This window comes from Salvelinus fontinalis, chromosome 18 (genome assembly GCF_029448725.1).
Source record: "Salvelinus fontinalis isolate EN_2023a chromosome 18, ASM2944872v1, whole genome shotgun sequence".
NCBI classification, from domain to species: Eukaryota; Metazoa; Chordata; class Actinopteri; order Salmoniformes; family Salmonidae; genus Salvelinus; species Salvelinus fontinalis.
The window spans coordinates 25905687-25923945 of NC_074682.1; the positions used below are offsets into that span (position 1 = coordinate 25905687).

Consider the following 18259-nt stretch of genomic DNA (forward strand, 5'->3'; position numbering starts at 1 on the left):
GTAACATTCTAAGTCATACGGGGATGATTTCCCTATTTTAAAAGTTACATATCAAACTTGATTGCTGACAAGCAAAACATTTTGAGACTCAACAATGGATTTATGAAATAAATACAAAAATATATTCTTGGTGTAATTTTCCTTTTAAGTTGCTTCAAAATAACCTAATATTCACCTGTATTGTGTTTGGTGAATAAGGCTCTCTTACACACTAGTCATGTTTGTATGTATTTGTGAGGGCCAATTGCCTGTGTGAATGGACCGTGTGTGTGTAACACTACTTTTATTAGTGGCAGCTGTGCACAGGAGACCTGGGATGCTCTGCTACAAGCGACGAGTTCACCAGAGCTGTCATTGCCAACCTAGCCGCCTGAGCTATCCTCATACTGGCAGCTCGTAAACACACATACTTTATTTACCTTCTGTCAAAACTAATCTCTGTATTGACACCCACGCTGCAAATTAAATTCTCCAGACCATGCGAAACGACAGCTTACACCCATGGGAGTATACTCAAATATATGTAAAATATGCACAATTAAATAGAGGAACTGCTACATAATTTTAGGCTAGGTTTCTGTACAGCACTTCGAGATATTAGCTGATGTATGAAGGGCTATATAAACTTGATTTGATAATTGAGAAACCAATATAGGGACCGCACATTCAGTCTTATAAGCAGTACCAAAATAAGAATGTTTTCCTATGTGACAATAGAACTATAACACTTGTAAGTCACATACCATATTCTGTAGCAGTGTTCTTTCTACTTAACTCTTCAATGACTGGACCATGTAGTATATCAGTATTTTTTTAATGTATTCTCTACATGCATTATTGACTTAATTCATGAACTGTAATAAACATATTACTATATCTGAAACTCTGCTGTATAGAAAATCGCTCTAAACATAAAATGTGTTGTATTTGAATGATGTTATTGCAGACGGTAATGTAATTTGTATTGCATAAATATTGAATTGCAAGTGTGACGCTGGGTTTAAAATAGTTTTGAACCACCAGTAAATCAATATAAATCTTAAACGTTTGAAGTGATCTGGAAGTGAGTTCCAGAAATGACATTTTTTTAGAGAAGGGGGAAAAAAGCTGATTGGGACATTGCTTTTTTATATCTCAGAACGTGTACATTTTGTCAGAGAAATATTTGTACCCTAGTGGCTTTGGTAAAGCCTCTTGCAGCGTTTGGTCAACCAATGGTTGGTTGGTCCTCCCGAGTCCTAGACCAGTGGTTCCTAACTCCGGTCCTCGAGTACCCCCAACAGCACACATTTGTTGTAGCGCTTGACAAACAACTGCCTCAATTCATTGAGGGCCTGATGAGTAGTTGAATCAGGTGTGCCTGTCTGGGGCTGCAATAACAATGTGTGCTGTTAAGGGTACTCAAGGCCTGGAGTTGGTTGGAAACCTCTGCTATAGTGGGTACAGGCTTTTGTTCTAGCACTATACCTGACCTGATTCAACTAATCAATTAAACGTCAAGTCTCAATACTGTATCACAACTGGCGGTGATTTGGAGTCCCATAAGGCGGCGCGCAATTGGCCCAGCGTCGTCCGTGTTTGGCCGGTGTAGGCCATCGTTGTAAATAAGAATTTGTTCTTAACTGAATCGTTAAATAAAGGTTAAATAAAAAAGAAATACCTTGATCAGTTGAATCAGGTGTGCTACTGCTGGGCTCAGTGGGATGGAACAAAAGCCTGCAACCTTTAACCCAGGACCAGGGTTGGTGACCACCATTGGCCAATGTTGACAGAGGGCCAACTAAATGGGATCGTGTGCCCCGGCAGCCTATGGGAAATTAATAAACCCGTCCAATTTTCGACTTTGTGTATGTGACAGAAATGACCAGATGGTTGACTCGCGCTCTTTTGGATAGGGATGCTGTTTACTCCGTCTCGTGATGATCCGCCAGATGTCGCAGTGGCACCGGGGAGGAGCCTGGCCTGGGAATTCTCTGCTTCCCATTCCTTCTATTGCAGACGCAACATGGCGGACTAGAAGAGGCGGCGACTCCCCTGGATGCAAGGAATAAACTGGGATTCACGTCCCCCTATGCCTCGAGGAAGACGGAGAGATACAAATGTGTTATAGAGACCTTCGGTAACATTGAGGAATGTTTGGGACCGTTCTAGTCACTCGTTAGGATAAACAGACGTGCGATCTTTTGGCCCCAAATTGCCTGTCCCAGATCGTTCCTATCACTGACACAGCCCCCCCACACACACTTGGATACTGGAGTGTGGAGACGGGCCGGGGTTGAGAACGTGTGAAAAGGAAGAAAGGAATTTCACTACTGTAGATATTCAGGATTGTATTACACCAAACGGGCGTCGGGGTGAGTTTTGTTTTTATTCTGCTGTAAATTGTCACTAGTTGCGGTGAAGCGTGTTTCATTAAGTTGTAATAATGTCTGGCTACTTGCCACACAAATAAGCACTTTTGGATTGTCCCATATCATTATCACAGTTTAGTATTGCACGGCGAACATCGTTTCGGTGATGAGAGAGATAAGGCGGAGGGAAGAGGTTGTTTTTGTATAACGTTCCATGGGTATCATGGGAGCGCACCCAATTATATGTTTGTAGCGACACGAACATTTACAGAATGAGCTTGGAGGCAGGGAGGAAACATTTTGCGAAGGGGGAGAAAAGTGCCACAGCATACATTTTAGATTTCCAGAGTGTGATCGTGTTGTGAACGCGTAACGTTACATTGTAACAATGCGACATGGAAACAATCGGAGGGCCAGTGCGTTCTAACTGAAAAGTACATATTGATCAACGCTTTGTTGCTAAATGTTTCGAGATGGGGGGGGGGGGGGGGGGGGGGGGGATAGGGAGCTTAGTGGGAACACAGCCCAGGAATTAGGTCGCTTTAGACAGACAGGCCTTCAAATCACAGCACACATTTACATTTTTGTCTAACAAGTATACTGCTTGACTCTGCCTCGCTCTCTATTGTCTCTTCTGATACTAATTATTCTGGGTTGACTGGACCTTGAGGTTACTTAGTCTAGCCTAAATGTAATTCCGCAATATGAATCTTAACTAATTGTGCACTGGTGTCACAACTGGTGACCCCCTTAACCCTGGTAATAACTATAATGTGATGTATAAACATGGCTTGTGTCCCAGGCAGGCTGGTTTCAAAAAGTTTGTTTCAGTGCAAACCCTCAGTGTTTATATACCACATACTGTATAGTTGGTGTGCTGTGACAAAACTCCCTCAATGATTCTAATCAATACAAGTTCATTGGCATGAAAAATACATTTGTCAACGCAGGAGTCATTAAGGAATATGTTCCACATTTTGTCTGCTGACCTTTTGACACCATTGATTTCATGAAGGTGGAGGCCACTGTCCCATGAGTTTCAAGTTTTAATGTCATGTGCACAAGTACAGTGAATGCCTTTCTTGCAAGCTTTAAACCCAAGGATGCAGTAATCAATGTAATACTAAAAATAACATAAGGTAGAACAAAAACACAAGAAATAAGAACACGAGAAAGTAAGCTATATACAGGGTCAGTTCCAATACCATATTTACAATTTGCAGGGATACTGAAGTGATAGAGGTAGATATGTATTGGGGTAAGGCGACTAGGCATCATGATGTACGATAAACAGAGTAGCAGCAGCGTAAATTAAGATTGTATGTGTGTAGAGTCAGTATAATTGTTTGTTTGTGTTGGAGTGAGTGTGTAGAGCCCTGTGCGTGTGCATAGAGACCGTGCAAGGTCCTGGATGGCAAGGAGCTCGGCCCCAGTGGGCTGGGCTGTCCGCACCACCCTCTGTAGCGCCATGTGACGGTAGTGACTGCCCATTATGCTTATCACTTATTAACCATAATTTATTCACTTTAATAAAATACACTGAGTGTACAAAACATTAAGGACACCTGCTCTTCCATGACATAGGTGTAAGCGATGATCCCTTATTGATGTCACTTGTTAAATCCACTTCAATCAGTGTAGATGAAGGGGAGGAGACGTGTTAATGAAGGATTTTTAAGCCTTGAGACAATTGAGACATGGATTGTGTATGTATGGCATTCAAAGTGTGAATGGGAAAGACAAAAAATGCATGTGCCTTTAAACGTGTTATGGTAGTAAGTCACACCGGTTTGTGTCAAGAACTGCAATGCAGCTGGGGTTTTTATGCTCAACAGTTTCCCATGTGTATCAAGAATGGTCCACCACCCAAAGGGCATCCAGCCAACTTGACACAACTGTGGGAAGCATTGGAGTCAACATGGACCAGCATCCTTGTGGGATGCCTTTGACACCTTATAGAGTCCTTGCCCCGACGAATTGAGGCTGTTCTGAGGGCAACTAAATATTAGGAAGGTTTTCTTAATGTTTTGTATATTACTTTTTGTTTTATTTGATAACTTTATTTAATTCCATGTCATCATCTCCCCTCTATAGAGCTGCTGCCTATGCTGTCTGACAAAACACTATTTTAGTAGTCCTTCAAAGTAAATAAGGCATACTTTTATGACTGCTGAATACCAACTATCAGTCACTTAGATCATGTTTTTTCAAGTAGAGACACATTCTATGTATAGGCCTATGTCCGACACATAAAATATGGCCTGCTGCACATAGCCTAGCCTGGACCTTATTATCAAAGCTACATGTATGCTCACTGTCAGTCTCAGCCGGGAACATGGATAACATTCTCAAAAGCTTGCACAAGGGAAGAAACTAGTATTTGGGTCAAGAAGGAAGTAGGCCTATGGCAGTGCTTGGCGTGCCTTCATAAGTGAACTGAACTGTGTGCAGCTGTGTCCACCTGGAGCGTGACTCGTCATGTCTTTGGACTGCTTCAGGTTGCATTCCCCTGCTCAGAGGTTTCATCCATCAACCAATGGTTGCATGCCACATTGTCGACTGACAGTTTGCTATGACATGACGTGGTTAGCTGATACTTAAAATACCTATCCAGACATTGTAAGATCTGGCATGCATTAGCAACACCTGTGCAGAGGAACACACCCTCCAAAAACTTTTTTTTATTTAGAACAAGGTCTGTATTAGAAAGAATTATCTGCACATTTATCGGTATGCCAAATCAAACTTTATTTGTCACATGCGCCGAATGCAACAAGTGTAGACCTTACCCTGAAATGCTTACTTACAAGCCCTTAACCAACAGTGCAGTTCAAGAAGAGTTAAGAAAATATTTACCAAATAAACTAAAGTAATACAATAACGAGGCTATATACAGGGGGTGTGAAACAATGCCTAATTTATCATAACCATTACAGATAACACATCCAAATAGCTAAATTGCCCCATGTATATTCTGGCAATAAAAAAACAAGTGCCATTTTAAGATTTAATTTATTGAAATCGTAATATCAACTGGTTATATTATATTGTGGAACCTCGGCAGTGGCACTTTCTTGTAGAAGAAGCCTATTGCTCAGGGCTCTGCGCTAACCTTTTTTACAAGCAGCACGTGTGTGCCAAAGATTTTTTTTTTAAATAATAATTAAAAGGAGTTCAACAAAAAATGTTTGAGGTATTAGAGCCGATATACAGATGTTCGATTTAGTTCAATCTGCCTGTTCTTTGGAATTGTCTAAATGGGTTAACAATTCCACATTGAACACTGCATGGGGATGAATTACATCCACAACACCCATTTGGTGAGTAGGACTAGGCTTAATGATTCAGAGGAAAATACTCTCTTTGTCCTTTATCAAAGTAATGTTTTTGTATATTTTCAGTGTTAACTTGTCTGTTTAGGGGGTTATAACCTATGCTAACCAATTCTAAATGGCAGTTTGCAAAGTAGGGTCATCACTAGTTTGCACAAAGTCATAAACCCTGCCTATTTCTACAATTTATCATCTTAAAATCAGATTTTAAACCTAACACACACTAACCACACTGCCAATTTTGACTTTGTGCTTGTGGTAACTAGTTACAACCGTAAAGTAGCATAAGCGGAAAGTAAACGGACGCAATTATTCCAAAACTGCAGCTCTTTGTTGTAATACATATTTCCCTACTTCAATCAACCAGTCCATTTCGAATTTGTGATAAAGCTGTCGTCATTTGGCAAAGAATGTCACTTGTGTATCCGATCAGCTACAGTGCCTTCAGAAAGTATTCATACCCCTTGACTTATTCCACATTTTGTTGTTACAGCCTGAATTCAGAATATAATTTTTTTTTTATCTCACCCATCTACACACTATACCCCATAATGACAAAGTGAAAACACGTTTTTAGAAATGTTTGCAAAAGTTCTGTATTTCATTTTCAATACAATCTAATTTACATAAGTATTCACCCCCCTGGGTCAATAAGGGTAAGTAACAACACATCCGTCACGTTGATCCTCAACATGGGGGCCCCTCAGGGGTGTTTGCTCAGCCCCCTCCTGTACTCCCTGTTCACTCATGACTGCATGGCCAGGCACGAATCCAACACCATCATTAAGTTTGCAGATGACACAACGGTGGTAGGCCTGATCACCGACAACGATGAGACAGTATATAGGGAGGAGGTCAGAGACCTGGCTGCGCGGTGCCAGGACAACAACCTCTCCCTCAACGTGATCAAGACAAAGGAGATGATTGTGGACTACAGGAAAAAGAGGACCGAGCACACCCCCATTCTCATCGATGGGGCTGTAGTGGAGCAGATTGAGAGCTTCAAGTTCCTTGGTGTCCACATCACCAACAAACTATCATGGTGAAAAGGCTACGACAAAGCCTATTCCCCCTCAGGAGACTGAAAAGATTTGGCATGGGTCCTCCGATCCTCAAAAAGTTCTACAGCTGCACCATCGAGCATCCTAAATGCTTGCATCACTGACTGGTATGGCAACTGCTGGGCCTCCGACCGCAAGGCACTACTGAGGGTAGTGCGTATGGCCCAGTTCATCACTGGGGCCAAGCTTCCTGCCATCCAGGACCTCTATACCAGGCGGTGTCAGAGGAAGGTCCTACAAATTGTCAGACTCCAGCCACCCTAGTCATAGACTAGCAATAGACAGCAAGCGGTGCTAGAGTGCCAAGTTTAGGTCCAAAAAACTTCTTAACAGCTTCTACCCCCAAGCCATAAGACTCCTGAACAGCTAATCAAATGGCTACCCAGGCTATTTGCATTGCCCCACTCCTTTTTTTATGCTGCTGCTATTCTCTGTTTATTATCTATGCATAGTCACTCTAATAACTCTACCTACATGTACATTTTACCTAATTTACCTGGACTAACCAGTGCCCCCGGACATTGACTCGGTACCGGTACCCCCTGTATATAGCCATGCTATTGTTATTTTACTGCTGTTCTGAAATTATTTGTAACTTTGGGGGGGGGGGGGGGTATTTTTTTTACTTGAGTCTTATTTTAACTGCATTGTTGGTTAAGGGCTTGTAAGTAACCTGTTGTATTTGGCGCATGTGACAAATAAAATTTGATTTGAATTAATGTTAGAATCACTTTTGGCAGCGATTTACAGATGTGAGTTTTTCTGGTTATGTCTCTAAGATCTTTGCACACCTGGATTGTACAATATTTGGACATTATTCTTTAAAAAATTATTCAAACTCTGTCAAATTGGTTGTTTGCTCATTGCTTTGCGATTTAAGTTGCTGTTGCTTAAATTGGTTGTTGCTCATTTCAAGGCGATTTAAGTCTGCTATGTTGTCTTTGTTCTCTCTTTATGTAGTGTTGTCTCTCTTGTCGTGATGTGTGTGTTGTCCTATATTTTAATTTATTTTTAATCCCAGCCCCCGTCCCCACAGGAGGCCTTTTGGTAGGCTATCATTGTAAATCTTTTTTTTTTTCCTTAACTGACTTGCCTAGTTAAATAAAAATTAAACTGTAACTAGACCACTCAGAAACAGTCAATGTCGTTTTGGTAATCAACTCCAGTGTGTATTTGACCTTGTGTTTTAGGTTATTGTCCTGCTGAAAGGTGAATTCGTCTCAGTGTTTGTTGGAAAGCAGACTGAAACAGGTTTTTCTCTAGGATTTAGCCTGTGCTTAGCCCTATTCAGTTTATTTTTATCAACAACAACAAAAAACTCTCTTGCCGATGACAAGCGTACCCATAACATGCAGCCACCACCATGCTTGAAAATATGGAGAGTGGTACTCAGTAATATGTTGTTGGATTTGCCCGAACATAACACTTTGTATTCAGGACATGAAGTTATTTTCTTTGCCACATTTTTTGCAGTTTGACTTTAGTGCCTTAATGAAACAATATTTTAATTATGTACGTGCTTATTTCTTTTCACTCTGTCATTTAGGTTAATATTGTGGAGTAACTACAATGTTGATTCATCCTCTGTTTTCTCCTATCAGAGCCATTGAACTCTTAACTGTTTTAAAGCCACCATTTGCCTCATGGTGAAATCCTTGAGAGGTTTCCTTCCTCACCGGTAACTGAATTAGGAAGGGGGCCTGTAGTGCCTGGTTGGTTTTGGTGCACCATCCAAAGTGTAATTCATAACGTCACCATGTTCAAAGGGATATTCAATATCTGTTTTTATTTTTTACCGATCTACCAATAGGTGCCCTTTGCGAGGCATTGGGAAATCTTTGTGGTTGAATCTGTGTTTGAAATTCACTGCTTGACTGAGGGACCTAACAATTATCTGTATTTGTGAGGTAGTCATTCAAAAATCACGTTAAACACTTATTGCAAACATGCAATTTATTATGAGACTTTTTACTCCGGAACTTATTTAGGCTTGCCATAACAAAGGGGTTGAATACTTTTTGACACAAGACATTTCTGCTTTTAACTTGTAATGAATTGGGAAAAATGTGGGAAAAATCATTCCACTTTGACATTATGGGGTGTTGTGTGTAGGCCAGTGTAGACTGTAGACTTTAACGGGAGCTCAGCAAGCATGTGTAGAGGGAGAAGTCGGAACGCAATTTGTGTGAGTGAGACGTAGGGGAAAGGGAATTAATGGAGAAGAACTGTTTGATTTTTGGCTTGGTTTCTTTTTTGTTGTGCCCCACAAATACACATGTACAAATGGAACACTGGAGTCAAAGCAAATTAACATTGTCTTCAAGACAACATTTTGACCAAATAAAAAAAGATATCTGGTTAAAGATCGACTTTTGACGTCCGTTCGAGTACTCGATTACTCATGCCTATCCCTAGTGAGTGGTTGCACCGATCTCGCCTCTTCACCAAGTTCGGCTTGTCATGTTTTGATTATTCAAGTACAACGCAGAAGCTGCTTAATTTCGCTCTGACATTGACTCGTCATACCTGGACTTCCCCTAGCGTGCCGACAGGCCTGCCCTGACATCAGGTTGTCATGTCTGGGCTCGTCACTGCTCCTCACTAAGTGGTATCTAGGTGTAAGAGCAACTGGGCCTCATCTAGCGTCTTTGCAACAGTTGGGAGATTCATGTCAATATTTAGGGAAAGTAATTTTGTTCTACCATGTCTGAATGTATTAGAGGTGGCTCTCATAACTTTGTTAATTTTGCTTAGTATTTCCATGAGAACACTGAAAATGTAGGCTAGGCTACTCTGTAAAGGACAGCCTGTATGATGTTTTGTTTGGTGGGTGTTTTAAACCATCGGATATAGTATGCTGGGAAATTTCACAATTTCTCAGTCCTGACACAATACAGTAAATAAAAAAAGTACTTTGGGTTGGGGCGGGGTGGGCATTGGTGGGGTAGGAGGCAGACAGACCGATAATCTGTTTTCACCAATGTAACACATGGGATTAAATTTCTCAGTGTTACTGCATTGCTGAATGCTGCAGTAAACGTGTTCAGAGATGTTTTTGTCAGTGCAGTTGTGGCCTATATTTCAGTACTATAGTGATTGAAAGTGGTAGAAAGATGGAAACTACTTGGAGAAACAAGAGAATCTGTCTTGCCTCCCACTTTCCCCTAAATATGTGTAGGATAACACAGTATGCTGGCATAGGCCTAGCTAGTGAAGCAAATAACAACATCAGATCCTTCAGTAAATCTTTATCTAACAACTAGTGATGGGTGTTGTCTTTACAGTCCTAGGACCGTTTCTAGTGCCCCAGAGTCTAGACACAGGAGTAGGTTCATTTCCATGTTAAAGCACCCATGAGCACCAACATTAGAAGAGGCTATATTTTGTAGAAATTAAGGCATTAGGATGTAAAACATTAGGAACACCTGCTCTTTCCATGACACAGACTGACCAGCTGAATCCAGGATCCCTTATTGATGTCACTTTTAATCCACTTCAATCAATGAAGATGAGGGGAAGGAGACCGGTTAAAGGAGTTTTAAGCCTTGAGACGATTGAGATATGGATTGTGAATGGGTGCCATTCAGAGGAGGAATGGGACAAAAAATGTATGTGCCTTTGAATGAGGTATGGTAGTAGGTGCCAGACGCACCAGTTTGTGTCTCAAACTGCAACACTGCTGTGTGTTTCATGCTCAACAGTTTCCCGTATGTATCAAGAATGGTCCACTACCCAAAGGACATCCAGCCAACTTGAAATAACTTGGGGAAGCATTGGCATCAATATGGGCCATCATCTCTGTTTTCAACACCTTGTAGAGTCCATGCCCTGACGAATTGAGGCTCTTCTGAGAGGAAGGGGGGGTGCGCAACTCAATATTAGTAAAGTGTTCCTAATGTATAGTATACTCAGTGTATACATTATTCAACCATATTCCATCCTAAAAATGAGGAATAAGCAAAGGCTTTGATTTAACAGATGGAAAAGGGGTCTTAGAAAAAATCTAGCAGAAAAGTCTTGAAAGGTTTTAGAAATACATCATAACACAATAATGTTGAAATCTAAGACCTCTGCCAACTAATACCAACACTAATATTTTGTTTGGCATAATGTGTTCTGCTTTCTGTAAGTTTAAGAAAACGTTGCCTTGAAATTCCGTCACCAAAAATATTTAAGATATTTTCACATTTCTCTCCCTCATGAGGGAGGATAATACAGTTCACAGAAGTAACAAGTAAAGGTAGACCTATCAATTAGTTCGTTTTTACTGATATACATTTTGTTTAATTATTAATTGATTAAAGCCCAAAATTCTGTTTCCAAATCGGTAACAGAATTTCCCAAAAATCTGTTACTGAATTTCTGCAATTTAATTGGCTACAATGCGAAATCATAGTAGTCACAAACCACAGTTCGGTCACCTGCCTCTGTCCTCCCTTCCACCTGCATACTGTTATGATCAGCTGATAACGGTTTTCTTCCTGTCATCTGGTGGTTTTAAGTGAGTGTAAAAAGTCTAGATGCCCCCCCCCCCCCCTCTCCAATTAATGTCACCTTTCCCAGCTCCTACTGACACCTACCAATGAGCCACGTCTTTCCATTCACTGTAACCAGCATCCTCACCCACTAAGCACCGACTGACACCTGTCAACCATGGACGTTGATAAGCAGTTGAAATTTGGTCAGTCCGCCCTGGCCTAAATTTCAACGTCCATAGATGTCGTTTTTTGTTCTTTCCGGACCAGCACTGATTTCAACGAGCACAGACGTCTGGCCTGACCTTCCTTTGGCCCAAATATAGACGTCCATGATTGGTTAAGATTTGTCCTGGAACAAACAAAATCTTACCCAATCATAGACTTCTATGTTTCACAAGTTTGGACAGCACAGTAGAGTACAGTAAACAAAAGTAGGGTATAGTACATTGAGTTCAGTACAATACACAGTAGAGCACATTAGAATACACTATAATGTACTGAACTATACTCTACTCTATTGAACGATACTCTGTTCTGTAATGTACTCTACTGTCCTCCACTGAGCTCTACTGTGCTGTGCTTTATATCCAAACAACAGGGTTGGGCCGTGGGGGCTTTACTTTTCCTCATCGCGCTCTAGCGACTCCCATTGGCGGGCCGGGAGCCTGCAGGCTGACTTCCGGTCAACAGTTGAACAGTGTTTCCTCTGACACGTTGGTGCAGCTGGCTTCCAGGTTAAGCAGGTGGGTGTTAAGAAGCGCGGTTTGTCGGGTCATGTTTCGGAGGACTCATGACTCGACCTTCGCCTCTCCGAGCCTGTTGGGGAGTTGCAGCGATGAGACGATCGTAATTGGATATCACGAAAAGGGGGGTAAAATAGAAAAAATAGTACCCAAATTTGCGAAGGAGCATATTGTATATTTCAACCTTTTTGTGTACCTATTTAGGATACATAACCATGACGAGAATGACATTGATATCCATAATTATGCATTTCTGTGTAGTACAGATCAGGGACCCATGATGAATTTCCATTACCACAATTATGTTAGAGTGTGAATACAATTAACTTAATGTAGTTCAATAACCAAGCTTTTTTTTTCTTCCAAACTCAAGTTGTCATGATTGAAACCTCATTCTTTCTGCTGACATCTTTTGGAGCAGATGGTCACATAAAAAATGGAGAGAGTTTACAGAAATTCTATTACCATATTTTCCATCGGCATAGTTCTTCCAGTAAATGTGTTTTTGTAAAATGTTCAGTGTAAATTATTAAAAGTAGTAATTGTGCAGAGAGTGGGTAGTAGGGTTAGGCGATATCCAGATTTCCATACATTCATGCCTGTGCCATCCCGGGTATATATTACTGGTAGTGCACAATTCTCATACCGGCTATAGGTAAATGCTAACAAGTGCATGCAAACATTTACTACTAGGACAGACAACCCAGCTCATAAAGTTAGGCAACTCGCTCAAAACACAGTTTGCAGCACGCACAAAACAAATATTATCTGAATCCAGGAGGGGATTGTCTCTGCTGCTGTTACCAAGGCAATTGATTTTGCAAGCTAAAGTTAGCAAAACATAGATGGAAAGAGTTTAGTTGCCAAATCTTAGATATATAGTTAGCTTAATAGTTATAAAATACATATATACAGTTGAAGTCGGAAGTTTACATATACTTCGGTTGGAGTCATTAAAACTAGTTTTTCAACCACTCCACAAATTTCTTGTTAACAAACTATACAACAATTGTTTAGACAGATTATTTCACTTATTTCAAATCACTGTATGACAATTCCAGTGGGTCAGAAGTGTACATACACTAAGTTGACTGTGCCTTTAAACAGCTTGGAAAATTCCAGAAAAGGATGTCATGGCTTTAGAATCTTCTGATAGGCTAATTGACATCATTTGAGTCAATTGGGGGTGTACCCGTGGATGTATTTCAAGCCTACCTTCAAACTCAGTGCCACTTTGCTTGACATCATGGGAAAATCAAAAGAAATCAGCCATGACTTTAGACCTCCACACGTCTGGTTCCTCCTTGGGAGCAATTTCCAAACGTTTGAAGGTACCACGTTCATCTGTACAAACAATAGTACGCAAGTATAAACACCATGGGACCACAGAGCCGTCATAAAGGAAGGAGACTCATTCTGTCTCCTAGAGATGAACGTACTTTGGTGTGAAAAGTGCAAATCAATCCCAGAACAACAGCAAAGGACCTTGTGAAGATGCTGGAGGAAACAGGTACAAAAGTATCTATATCCATAGTAAAACGAGTCCTATATCGACATAACCTGAAAGGTCGCTCAGCAAGGAAGAAGCCACTGCTTCAAAACTGCCATAAAGCCAGACTACGGTTTGCAACTGCACATGGGAACAAAGATCGTACTTTTTTGAGAAATGTCCTCTGGTCTGATGAAACAAAAATAGAACTGTTTGGCCATATTGACCATCATTATGTTTGGAGGAAAAATGGGTATGCTTGCAAGCCGAAGAACACCATCCCAACCTTGAAGCACGAGGGTGGCAGCATCATGTTGTGAGGGTGCTTTGCTGCAGGAAAGACTGGTGCACGTCACAAAATAGATGGCATCATGAGGTGGGGAAATTATGTGGATATATTGAAGCAACACCTCAAGACGTCAGTCAGGAAGTTAAAGCTTGGTCGAAAATGGGTCTTCCAAATGGACAATGACCCCAAGCATACTTCCAAAGTTGTGGCAAAATGGCTATAGTACAACAAAGTCAAGGTATTGGAGTGGCCCCCACAAAGCTCTGACCTCAATCCTTTAGAAAATGTGTGGGAAAAACTGAAAAAGCGTGTGTGAGCAAGGAGGCCTACAAACCTGACTCAGTTACACCAGCTCTGTCAGGAGGAATGTGCCAAAAATTAACCCAACTTATTGTGGGAAGCTTGTGGAAGGCTACCTGAAACATTTGACCCAAGTTAAACAATTGAAAGGCAATGCTACCAAATACTAATTGAGTGTATGTAAACTTCTGACCCACTGGGAATGTGATGAAAGAAATAAACGCTGAAATAAATCATTCTCTCTACTATTATTCTGACATTTCACATTCTTAAAATAAAGTGGTGATCCTAACTGACCTAAGACGGGGAATTTTTACTAGGATTAAATGTCAGGAATTGTGAAAAACTGAGTTTAAATGTATTCGGCTAAGGTGTATTTAAACTTCCGACTTCAACTGTGTATATATAGCTGGTAAGCATTTAGTAGTGAATTGATCACCTCACTTAAATTGTGCTGCAGAGATGACTCACCTCTCATTTGGCTTGTTGTGCTTCTTTTGTAAACAAACACACGTGACTTGCTCAAACCACTGTTTTGGGAAACTAGTACCAATAAGCTTCATAATGGAAAAAGCTTCATAATTAAAAATTATCTAATGGGCGAAATGATGATCACGATCTGCTTTATCGATTATCTAGTGCACAATTTGACTGCAGGTATTTATTTAAAATGTACTAATATTCAAAGCCCCAAAAAACGCCACTTACCAGATTGTTAACCAGTACTAAGGAATCCTCATAGAGAATGCTAATGAACGCATTGTGAACATCTTGTGCAGTTTCTGAACTAAACTATACAGTATAAAAGTAACAAAAAAAATGCTACTCAGTTTGCTGATATTCTCTGCTGTTACCAAGTGAATGCTTGATTTTGGAAGAAGCTAAGAACTTGTAAGTAAACATTTCATTGTAAGGTCTACTACACCTGTTGTATTCGGCGCATGTGACAAATAACATTTGATTTGATCACCTGGCGTGTGCTGCATGACAGTGAGGGATTCACAAGGCTCCCGTCTCATCTTTGTGTGCTTGTAAACAAACACCATGTGACTGGGGACCAACTTGTGCAATACATTAGGATATACATTTTCTTTATATCCTAATGTATTGCACAAGTTTACTGCAGGTATTTACTTAAATGAAACAAATTAAAATAAATAGTTTCAACAGTCCCATGGCTTTTTCCAAATACCTCAGTCTACGGTATACCGCCCAAGCCTAGTGAGAAGGAAATGTAAACTTTGCGAGGTGGAATTGAGGTACAGTAATGGTAGTACAGGTACAATGCTTAACTATCTGAAAGGGATGCACTATGACACCCAAACCGTTGCTTGCAGCGGCATTGTGAATTAATGTGGAATTTTATACATTTTTCTTATCGTTTTAACGGAAAACCTCAAAAAACCTTGTCAAATCCCTGTTCTTAGCGGAGTTCCGTTATTGTGGAATTGCCCATAGCAGCTCATTAAAAAAGTTCACCTTGAGTGACAGTTTGACACTACAGTGGAGCTATTTTCATTCATTAGGCCCATCTTCACTACTACAACATGCACTGTCAACCTGCATGCTTGCTCCAGAATTTTTCTGTTGTCACAACGGTTCACTGACATGAACTCGCTTATGGACTAAAGGTGTTCGCATGCTTCCCAGCCAAAACAGTTCGGAAGAGTTTGTGCATATATTATAATGACATTTTGAGACGTTTTGGACTTCGGTGAGGTTTTTTTTCAGCTGTTCGGGCACACAAAATTTGGTGAGCTGAAGTCTACACCCCTTTGTTGGTGATTGGTCAACAGTAGGGATTCTTCAATAAAGTCTTGTCATTCAACGAGAGATGACAATTTTTCATGCACATTTTTCGTAGAGAAACTGCCCCAAACATCTTAGTTAGATGTAAAATTGTGTAACTAAGATCTCCTCGGCAAAAACATCAAAATTTATGACAGATTAATTCTGTCTGTTTTGAGGAAGTGTATACTGGCTGCGGTGTCTCAAAATTGAAAATGGTACTAATGATGCTTTTTTTCTTATTTTTCAAGCGACGGTCTTTTAATGGAGAATGTGAGCATGCTCATTCGGCTAGCCGAGTTCAGCTAAGCGCAAGCCGAACTGAAGCATGCTGAGTCTTAACAAGTCACACAATAACTGGCTAGAGGGGGGTTTCTAGTATGGTATGTAGGTTTATGTCTACAGTGTTCTTCAACCATTAACTATAGTGGGTCGCCCATCTCACCTAGGTCGGTTGACTGCCGCCAAGTTAGGCGTCCACTGATTTCAGTGGAAAAGTTATTTGGTGTCATCTCTTCTGCCCTATGTAAAAATATAAAATACTGATGTCACAGAGAGGGTGTAGAGTAGCTCTGGTTTTTTAATGAGCCCGGGATGCGTTTCTTATTGTGCATAGCTAAGGGAGTGTCATGGTTTCAGCAGAGGTTGGTCAGTTTTTCCAGTCACATAGGCCTGGAGCTTACGGTTGGGGCTAGTTTTCTGAAAATATAATGTATACTTGATTTGGTGCACTGGGTAGACAGGTGAAATATTTCAAAAATATTTCCAACTTGCTAGCGACCCTCAGGTCGCTAACGCATTCAACTGAAATGTGTCTTACGCATTTAACCCAACCCCTCTGAATCAGAGAGGTGCGGGGTCTGCCATAATCGACATCCACGTCTTCAGGGAACAGTGGGCTAACCCCCTTGCTCAGGGGCAGAACGACAGATTTTTACCTTGTCAGCTCGGGGATTCGATCCAGCAACCTTTTGGTTACTGGCCCAACGCTCTAACGACTAGTCTACCTTCCGCCTGGGTCTCTGCACTCTATTGTTCCTCGAATCAATCATCAATGCAAATTAAATTGAAAATCATATGCCTGTATTTTAAAATCTGAATGATGAGGATAACTGGTGATGGGAGAATTATTCTTGTTTTAAATCAATGGCGGTCTAATTATTTAGGCTGGGTGGAAGTATCATGCTTTTAAAACTCACTGTTACATTGTTTTACGTCACTATGATCAATCAATTTAAAGAAGTTCAACAACATGTTGACTGTCAGGCTGTGCAGGCAGGCTGCTCCTTCTTTGTTGTGAGGTTTCTCATAGAGCTCACCAGGGGCCTCTACAGTCTGCCCACATCACACAGGTTTAAACTGAGTGGAAAACATGGTTGTTGGAATCTTGTTTCAAAGCCAAACACAACATCAGCCAAGTTCACTCTACTTGACTGAACCTTCTGTTATAGTTTTGTGTGCAGGGCAATGCATGGCAGCCCGCTGCCTCTACATTGGGCTGGAGAAGTGAGTGAGTGTGGGTTTTGCGGCTTTCAGCTCTCCTCTTGGCCCTACACCACGCTCACAGGTCACAGTGGCTTTGGCGGAAGGCTGCTGCCTAGTGCCGCCACATCCTCTCCTCTGTGTGATGTGGGCAGACTGGAGAGGCCCCTGGTGAGCTCTGTGTGAAACCTCACAACAAAGAAGGAGCAGCCTGCCTACACAGCCTGACTGAGTCAACATGTTCGTTCACTCACTGGGATGAGTTTGTGCTTGGTCCTTCGAACCGGACATGATCGTGCTCACGCAAGCTTCGGCTGACGGACACTAAGGTTGCTCTGCACATTATGCCTTGGCGCTAGTCCTGGATCCTCCCCTCCATATGGCCGATTTACTGTCTCATATGAATGAGGTGAGTGAACACAGTCACAGAGCATACTAGGAGTCGTATTAGCCCTACAAAGGGAAATCCAGAGGATTGTGGGTGACGCATGTGGTGTTGAGGATGTATAATCCGTGGCCTGTGTTGGGGGTGAGGGAGAGTAGTCCTCTCAGCCCTTGGCATGGCCTACTTGAGCCACCATGAAGAGGGGCATTCAGAGTATTCTTGTCACAGCAGACTCCCTCAGGACACAGGCAGAGTATTAATATGCCATGAATGGGGACAGACAGACTGTCCTTATCTCTCCCCGCGATGACTCGTGAAGCAGTGCACCCTCAAGTGAGAGCGCAAACTTCTTGCTCAATCTGTGGAATGGGAGAATACCCAGACATCCTCCTCACTTATTTGCTTGCCTTGCTGGCGTTGGGCTTCTTATCGCTGAGGCTCCTGGCAAGTTGTTCGGACAGTCTGAGCTACCCACCCTTGATGAAGTAGAGTTGATGGCATTTTGCGCGCATGTACCCTTATGAGCTGGTTTGCTTGAGCTGTAGAGGGTGACTCAGTTAA

At 41.5% G+C, this 18259-nt stretch overlaps 1 protein-coding gene across 3 annotated transcripts in view; it reads left to right on the forward strand.

The window, feature by feature from the left end:
• Positions 1 to 1972: 1972 nt before the first annotated feature.
• LOC129815204 (receptor-type tyrosine-protein phosphatase alpha-like) overlaps positions 1973 to 18259 on the forward strand; it is a 59139-nt gene continuing 42852 nt past the window's right edge. For all 3 annotated transcript variants that reach the window (XM_055868717.1, XM_055868718.1, XM_055868719.1), the window contains exon 1: positions 1973 to 2354. The gene's annotated coding sequence lies outside the window, so the exon portion shown is untranslated. The remainder of the gene's footprint in view (positions 2355 to 18259) is intronic.